This window comes from Tupaia chinensis, unplaced genomic scaffold (assembly GCF_000334495.1).
Source record: "Tupaia chinensis unplaced genomic scaffold, TupChi_1.0 Scaffold144426_1, whole genome shotgun sequence".
NCBI lineage: Eukaryota > Metazoa > Chordata > Mammalia > Scandentia > Tupaiidae > Tupaia > Tupaia belangeri.
The window spans coordinates 2,520,871-2,529,923 of NW_006204286.1; the positions used below are offsets into that span (position 1 = coordinate 2,520,871).

Genomic DNA, 9,053 nt, shown 5'->3' on the forward strand with positions numbered 1-9,053 from the left:
GCTATGTCGCTGGACTCCCACGTAGTCAACTGTGGTTCGCGTCCTGGACCTGGTGGCTTAAAACTCACGCCGGGCGCATGTGTGCGTGTGCCCAAGATCCCGAGAGGAGAATGGAGGGGAAGGGATTGCAGCGTGACCATCCCCCCGGGGGGTGATTTCTCGCTTTCTGTCTCTATGTCTCTCTCTGTCTGTCTGGCGAGCGCACGCGCCCCGTAGCAAAAACCTCTCCAAAAAAAAAAAATGTTCTGATTTAAATAAAACCTTTTTTTTGCTAGCGTGCACATGCACTCTCGAGAGAAAAAGTGAGAAAACCTCCCCCATAGGGGATGGTCACACTGCAATCCTTCCTCCATTTCTCCCCTTGGAATTCTGGGCACTCATATGAGGTAAGTGTTTCTCAAGCCACCAGATCCAGGACTCGAACCTGAGATAGGCCATATAGGGTCCAGCTGCCCTAACTAGCACAATGGTTGGCCCTCAGATGCTTTCTAAGCTGTAATTTTTCAGAGAGTGAAAACGAAATTGAAGTGATCATTTCTATTAGGTAAGAGAATTAATACATAAGATAAATTTTGGTCTTGATGTTTATACAGTTTTCATAGAAAATTGTTTACAAGTTGAGAAACTAAGGCACAGAAACTTAACCAAGCTCATTTTCAAAGTGGAGTTTAATAATAAAAGTGGAAACAAGATCTAGGGCTCTGATTCTCAGGTTAGAGGATAATGGCTGATATCCTCCTGAAAGTGAAAAATATTTTGGTAATATTAAGTCATTTTTGAAATACATAATATGGATTTCTTTAAAAATCTTTGGCATTTGTGAGAGTCTTTGGAGGCTGAGGTTTACATGGTACTGCCCCCACCCATGTAAAACAGCAGGGGAGCTAGCTTTCAGTTGAACAAAACACATGAATCCTAATTTCAAAATAACCTGAGTTCATTTGGCATAATTATATAAATTGACTGTATTGCTTACAAGTCCCATGAAATGTAACAGAGGCCTGTACACCTCGGAGTTCATGCACACATGTTCTCCAGTGAAATTTGTATGACCAGAACTTACTCTACACCTAAAAGTGCAAACTTAAATAAGATGCCTCGTCCTAATTTTCCATTACCCCAACTATTCAGAGATGTCAAACTTACTACATGGGATGACCATTTCACATATCGTAAGACATTAGCTTCAAGTACAAGAATTTATAATATTGATCCCACATGAGTCTCCTCATACTGCTGAGATACGAGCAGTGGAATTTACATCACTCAGATTGGCAGTTCCCTCTGTACAAGTTTTTAATCACAGAACATCTAATCTCATCATTTTGTACTTGTAAGAGCTCAAGTAGGTTAATGTAGCCATAATCTAGTAGTACAGAACATGCTATATAAAAGTAAAATTATTTTCAAGTTACTGTTTTTAAAGTGCTCCATGTGCTATATGAAATTAACTTCCAGATGTGTAGAAACCCATTATGACTAGTGATAGTTTTGCAAAAGACCAGCAGTTAAACAAAAATGACTTCCAGTATGAATACGTAGTATAAGAGATGCAAAAATTCTTTAGGCACATTTGAATCCAAGTAATAACAATAAAAAAAAAAAAACTACTGAAGTACATAAGAGGGATGGGAGAGGCTGTGGCAGAATGTCAGCGTGTCAGGGACTAAACTGTAAGGTAACAGAATGTGAACTCAAAGTGGTTCTGAATATCTGAGTACCAAACATTTGTCCAACAAAACAGGAACAAAAATAAAATACTTACTCAATTCTTATCAGAAGAAAAAACATAAAACATGTCTGTCCCAAAGGCTTAGAAGCTGTACCACAAAGATTTTTTTAAAGAAACTTCATGGCTAATAGGTTGCTTCATCCATGTTGTCATCACTGTCTGCACCAAAAATCATCTCTGTTATCAAAATATGAATTAATGTAGCCATTTTCCTCTTCCTGCTCTTCTTCATCATATTCCTCCTGTTCTTCAGCGTCTTCATCCTCATCCTCATCACCTTCTTTACTCTTATCTTTGCTTCCTTCTTTCTCCTCATTTTCCTCATCTGATTTTTCACCATCATCTTTCTTTTCCAGTTCCTCGATTCTTTTCAACACATCTGCAGTATTAGTGATGGATCTTCCTTTGACTGTATTTTTTGCCTTCTGGGATTTGACGCCTGCTTTTTTGCTTTTCCCTGGCATCATCTCTCTTGGAAGTCTTCTCCAATCTGGTATCCATTCTTCTTTGTATACCTTCATAATCTTTTACTATACCTTTCAATATCTTGTTTTTCTTCTTGTGTTTCAATAAAATAAGGCATTCTTTTCATTGTTTCTCTCAACTCCTGCTTCAAGGCCAGCATATATTCTTCACCTTCTCCTATTTTCAGAGGCACTGCCTTATAATCCGTATCAGGAAACTACGGGGGTGGTTTCAATACTACATCAGGCAACTTGTCCCCTGTGCTGAATCCAACTGCCTCAATATTAAACGTGTAAGCCACACGACCTCTTCCTTTGTTCCCAGCCATGAGAACCAGTTATACCAGAAGAGTGGACAAATTCTGCTCACTAAGTCTCCAGGCTAGAGCAAAACTGCAGCTGAGGCGCCAGCCAGCAGAGAAAGGGTGCGGGCAGAGGGCACAGGCGCTCAGAAACCACGAGTTCCACAGAGCAAGCAGCGCGCACCGACCTCCCTCAACTAGGTGTATTTCTATCCTTTAGGTAGACATTCAGGTTTGGAATTGGTGGATCATATGGTAATTCTATTTATAGGTTCTTAAGGGACCTCTATATTGTTCTTCACAGTGATTGTACTAATTTACATTCCAATCAGTAGTGTAGTAAGGTTCTCTTTCACCACAGCCTCATCAGCATTGAGCATTGATCTTTTTTTTTTTTTTTTTTTGGAGAGATTTTCACTGTAGGGCGTGTGTACTCGCCAGCCAGACAGAGAGAGACAGAGAGACAGAAAGCGAGAAATCACCCCCCAGGGAGGATGGCCATGCCGCAATCCCTTCTCCTCCATTCTCCTCTCGGGATCTTGGGCACGCACGCACACGTGCCCGGCGTGAGTTTTAAGCCACCGGGTCCGGGACACGAACCGCGGTCGACTATGTGGGAGTCCAGCGACATAGCCATTACGCTAACTGCTGGTTCCCTTGATCATTATTTTTTAAGCTTAGCTTCTCCTCAGTTCTCCTTCTAGGATTTTGGGCATGCAACCACATGTGCCTTGCATGATTGTGGTTAGTTGGTATCTTATTGTGGTTTTCATTTGCATTTCCCTTACGATAAAGGATGTCGAGTAGTTCTTCATATACTTTTTGGCTGTTCGTGTCTTCTTTGGAGAGTCATCTGTTAAGCTCATTTGCCCATCTTTAATTGAATTATTTTTTTGCAAGTAAATTGCTTGAATTCCCTATATATTCTGGTGATCAGTCCTTTATCTGAGACATACTTTGCAAATATATTCTCCCATAACAAGATTTGTCTTTTTCTGTGAAGAATATCGCTGTAATTTAACTGGAATTGCATTAACCTTATTAATTAATTTGGGTAGAATTGACGTTTTGATTACACTAATCACTCCAATCCAGAAACATGGAATGTTTTTCCAAATTTTTTCTTTTTTGGAGAGGTTTTTGCTATAAAGCAATGTGCTCGCCAGAAAGACCAAGAGACAGAAAGTAAGAAATCACCCCCCGGGGGGATGGCCATGCCACAATCCCTTCTCCTCCATTCTCCTCTCGGGATCTTGGGCACACACGCACATGCGCCTTGCATGAGTTTAAGCCACCAGGTCTGGAATTCAAACTACATGGGAGTCCAGCAACATAGCCATTATGCCAACTGCTGGTCCCATGTTTTTTCAATTTTTTAAAAATCATTTTAAAATTATTTTTAGTTTTTCATAATTTTCCTTGTAGGGATCTTTGACTTCTTTGGTTAGTTTATTGCTAGGTATGTTATAATTTTGTGGCTGTTGTAAATTCAGAGATTGCTTTTGAGTTCTACCTCAATCTGCTCATTATTAGTGTTTAGAAATACTATATATTTTTTTCTTTTTTTGTCATAGGACTTATGTGTTCACCTGAGAGAAATCTAGAGAGATAGTGAGAAGGAAAGTGAGAAATCACTCCCCATGGAGGATGGCCATGCCACAGTCTCTTCTCCTCTATTCTCCCCCTGGGACTTCAGGCATACATGCACATGTTCCTTGCTTGATTTTCGGGTTGCCAGGTCCAAGACTTGAACTGTGTTTGGCCAGGTAGGAGTCCAGCACCATAACCACCGTGCTACCTGCTGGCCCCACAAATGCTATAGATTTTTGTATGTCGATTTTATATCCTGCCACTGAACTACAAGATATTAATTTATCAATTCCAGGAGGTTTTATTTATTTTTTTTTCTGGGTTCTTTTTGGTTTTCTATATATATATTCATGTCATTCACAAATAGAGATAATTTTCCTTCTTCTTTCTCTATTTGAATGCCTTATTTTATTCTCTTGTCTGATTGCATTGGCTTGGACTTCCAGCACTAAATTGAAAAAGAGTGGAGAAAGTGGGCAGCCTTGTCTTGTTTTAGTTTTTAGTGGAAATGTTCTCAGCATTTTTTCCATTTAGTATGATGCTAGCTATGTGTTTTTCCACAAATAGAGATAATTTTCCTTCTTCTTTCTCTATTTGAATGCCTTATTTTATTCTCTTGTCTGATTGCATTGGCTTGGACTTCCAGCACTAAATTGAAAAAGAGTGGAGAAAGTGGGCAGCCTTGTCTTGTTTTAGTTTTTAGTGGAAATGTTCTCAGCATTTTTTCCATTTAGTATGATGCTAGCTATGTGTTTTTCATAGATGGTTTTTATTGTGTTGGGAAATGTCACTTCTATGCTGACTTTGTTGAGAATCTTAATCATGAAACGATCCTGTATTTTATCAAAAGTTTTTCTGTGTTGACTGATATGATCATATGCTTTTTCATCTTTCTTTCTATTAATGTGATGTATTACATTTATTTTTTTGTGTATGTTGAGCCATTCTTGAATCCCTGGAATAAAGCCTACCTGATCGTGGTGTATAATCTTATTAATGTATCATTGGATACAATTTGCTAGAATTTTTGCATCTGTATTCATCAGGGATATTGGTCTGTAGTTTTCTTTTCTTGTGATGTCTTTATTTTGGGAATAAGGGTGATAAAGGCTTCATAGAATGAGTTTGGAGGATTCCTTCTTTTTGGAGCTTTAGAAATAGTAGAATGGGGGCTAGATCTTCATTAAAAGTTTTGTAGAATTCAGAAGTTAAGCCATCTGAACCTGGGCTTTTCTTTATTAGGAGACTATTACTTATTCAATTTCATTGCTTGTTATGGATCTATTTAGGTTTTCTAGATCTTCATAATTCAATCTTGGTAGATTATATGTGTCCAGAAATTTGTCTACATAATCCAGATTTTCTTGTTTGTTGACGTATAGTCGCTTGTAATATTTGCTTATGATCTTTTGTATTTCTGTTATGCCTGTTGAAATATTGCTGATTTGATTTATTTGGCTTCTTTCTCTGTTCTTATTAGTCTAGTTAATGATGTGTCAATTTTGTTTATATTCTCAAAAAATAGCCTTTGGTTTCATTTATTTTCTGTATAGTTCATTTATTTTCTATTTTATTTATTTCTGCTTGAATCTCTACTTTTTTTTCCATGTAGTTTTTGGGTTTTCTGTTTTTTTTTTTTTTCTAAGTGTGTTGTCAGGTTGTCTGTTCACCACCTTTCAATTTCTTTCTTGTGAGTACTAATTGTTATGAACTTCCCTCTTATGCCTGCTTTCACTGTGTCTCATGGATTTTGAAAACTCTTGTACTCAATTTTAACTGGTTTTGATGATTCTTTTTAGTTCAGTTTTAATTTCTTCAGTGGTTGTGAAGTCATTCAGAAGCAGGTTGTTTAGTTTCCACGTGTTTGTATTGTTGAGGATTTTTTTGCAGTTAATTTCAAGTTTAATTCCATTGTGATCGTAGTAGTTGTTGGATATGGTTTCTATATCTTGGGATTTGTAAATGCTTGTTTTGTGCCCTATCATGTGGTCAGTCTTCAAAACTGTTTCTTGAGGGGGGTGAGAAAAAAAATGTATATTTTGTGGCTGTTGCGTGTAAAGTTCTATAGATGTCTGTTAAGTCCCTTTGATTTATGGTATCATTTAGATACTGTATATTTTCGTCTATTTTTTGTCTGGATGATATGTCCAGAGGAGACAGTGGGGTATTGTTATCTCCAACGATTATTGCATTAAAATCTGTCTCTCCCACAAATCAAGCACTTTTTCTTTCATGTATTTGTTTGCTATAGTGTTGAGTGCATAGATATTTATAAATGTTACATCGTCTTGGTGAATTCGCCCTTTTAGTACTATATAATGTATTTGTTTGTCTCTTCCTTTTTTCTTAAAGAATTATTTTATTTAACTTTATTTATTTATTTATTTATTTTAATTTGACCAGAGAAGTACAGAGACAGAGAGAGAGAGAGAGAGAGAGAGAGAGAAAGCAAACCACCAGGCCGGAACTCACACTGCAGTCAGCTATGTGGGAGTCCAGCGTTCTTAACCACCACGCCACCTGCCGGCCCCTGTTTGTCTCTTCTTAGAGTTTTGTCTTAGTCTATTTTATTTGATATCAGTATTATTACTCCAGCCTTGTTTTTTTTGTTTGTTTTGTTTTATTTTGTTTTCCATTTGCTTGGAATGTGTTTTTCCAGCCCTTCATTTTCAGTCTATGTCAGTCTTTATCCGTGAGGTGCATTTCTTATAGGCAGCATATAGAGGGCTCCTATTTATTTTTTTAATCCATTCAGGCAGTCTATGACTTGTGATTGGAGAATTTAATTCATTAACATTCAACATTATTGGAACCAGCAGGTGGTGTAGCAGGTGATATAATCTTTATGTTGCTGGACTCCCATGTAGTTGACCACGGTTAGAGTCCTGCATCCAGAGGCATAAACTCACGGTGGGTGTGTGTGCTTGCATGTGCAAGATCCAAGAAGAGAATGGAGAACAAGGGATTGAAGCATGACCATTTCCCCAGTGGGTGATTTTTCACTTTCTGTATCTCTGTCTCTCTCTGTCTCTCTGCCTCTTCAGCAAGCATGCGTACCCTATAGCAAAAGTCTCTCAAAAAATCATTCAGCATTATTATTGATACTTATGCACTTATATCATTTTGGAGGTAAGTTTCCTTTTTTCTTTTCTTTCTTTCTTTCTTTTTTTTTTGTGGAGAGGTTTTTGCTATAAGATGCGTATGTTCGCTAAAAAGACAGAGAGACAGAAAGTGAGAAATCACCCCCTGGGGGGATGGCCATGCCCAATGCCTTCTCCTCCATTCTCCTCTAGGGATCTTGGGCACCCATGCTCACATGCCCAGCGTGAGTTTAAGCCACTGGCTCCGGAACTCGAACTACTGTGCTACATGGGAGTCCAGTAGCATAGCCATTACACGAACTGCTAGTCCCTGGGGGACATTTTCTAGGTTTTATTTATTTTTTTCTTTTTGTTGTTCTCTTATTTCTGTTTGTCTCTCTTTCATTTTCTTGACATGGTACTCCCTTCAGTACTTCTTAAAGAGCTAGTCCAGTGTTGGTGAATTCTTGTAGTTTTTATTTATCTGAGATGATTTTATTTGTTCTTTCCATATGAAGGAAAGTCTTGCTAAGTATAGTATTCTTGGTTGAAATCGCTTTTCTTTTAACATTTTGAATATATCTTTTCTTTCTTTCCTTGCTTCCATTGCTTCAGTTGGGACGTCTGATGTTAGCTTAATGGGATAACCATTATAAGTAACTTTTTTTCTTTCTTTCCATTTTTAGAATCTTGTTTTAGTCTTTGATTTTGATCAATCTGGTTATGATGTGCCATGGAGAGGATCTTAGGTTGATTCTATTTGGGGTCCTTTGTATTTTGGGGATCTGGATGTCTCAATGTTTCTCTAGATTTGGAACGTTTTCTGCAAGTATTTATGGAATAGATTTTCTAAGCCCTTAGTAGATTCTTCACCTTCTGGAATACCAAATATTTGAATATTTAGGAGTTTAATGATATCTAATATTTCCTGTATGTTATTCTCATTTTTTTTGGTTATTTTTTTCATTCTTTCTGGTGGCTTTGTCTAAGTCAGAGGTTTGATCAGAGATTCAGTTTTCTGCATGGTCTAATGTGCTGTTAATACTTTTGAGGGAGTTTTAGATGTTCTGTGTTACAGTCTTCATCTGTGGAAGGTCTGTTTGATTCTTTTTTATAATTTCTGTCTCCTCCTTCAAGTCTTTGAAGGACTTCCTCATCCTCCTTGGTTGGTTGTCTGTTTTCTCTTGCATGTCTTTTGATTTTGTCGCTATGAATATTCTGAATTCATTTTCTGACATTTCTGTGAGTTCTGTTGTGCTGTCTGTGGATGATGAGGAATTATTCTGTTCCCTTGAGGGAGAGAGGTTTCCTTGCTTTCTTATATTTCTTGGGCCTCTGTATTGATTTTTGATCATCTGGTGGATTACACACTTCTTACTAATTTTTTGGAGTCACAGGATAAGAAACACTCCTTAGGTGTGTTCTTGGGAGACGGCCTCATCAAGCAGACAAGGGTGTGTGTAGCCTGCTTTAGGTGCTTGACTCCTCTCCTAAACTTTCATGACCTTGTTTACCTGGGACTGAGCTGGATGAGAAGTATGATTTGCACAGCATGTCATGCAGACCGGTAAAATATGAAATCTCAACGTATGCCAGGTAGTTCAAAAGACATGGGAAGGTGCATGTGAGCTACAGTCTCTTTGCAGCTTTGTCACTTTCTCTGGCTGTGGCTGGCTTCTGCACTGTGGTTGGGACCCAGAGAAAGTCAATGGCTTGGGACACAGGAAAGAGGGGGATCAGTGTGCACTATCTCTCTCTTTCTCTCTCTCTGATTGGTGCATACTCTCGTGAGGCCCACTGCCTGGTGAGTTAGCTGCTGCCTAATCCAACTGCCAGAGAAATGTGCAGTGCCACTACTCAGTGTCCAGTAAGAGTAGCCATGGCA

General features: G+C 38.3%; 1 pseudogene; it reads right to left on the bottom strand.

The window, feature by feature from the left end:
* Positions 1 to 1,856: 1,856 nt before the first annotated feature.
* On the bottom strand, positions 1,857 to 2,525 carry LOC102490042 (DNA-directed RNA polymerase III subunit RPC7 pseudogene; annotated as a pseudogene).
* Positions 2,526 to 9,053: the final 6,528 nt, after the last annotated feature.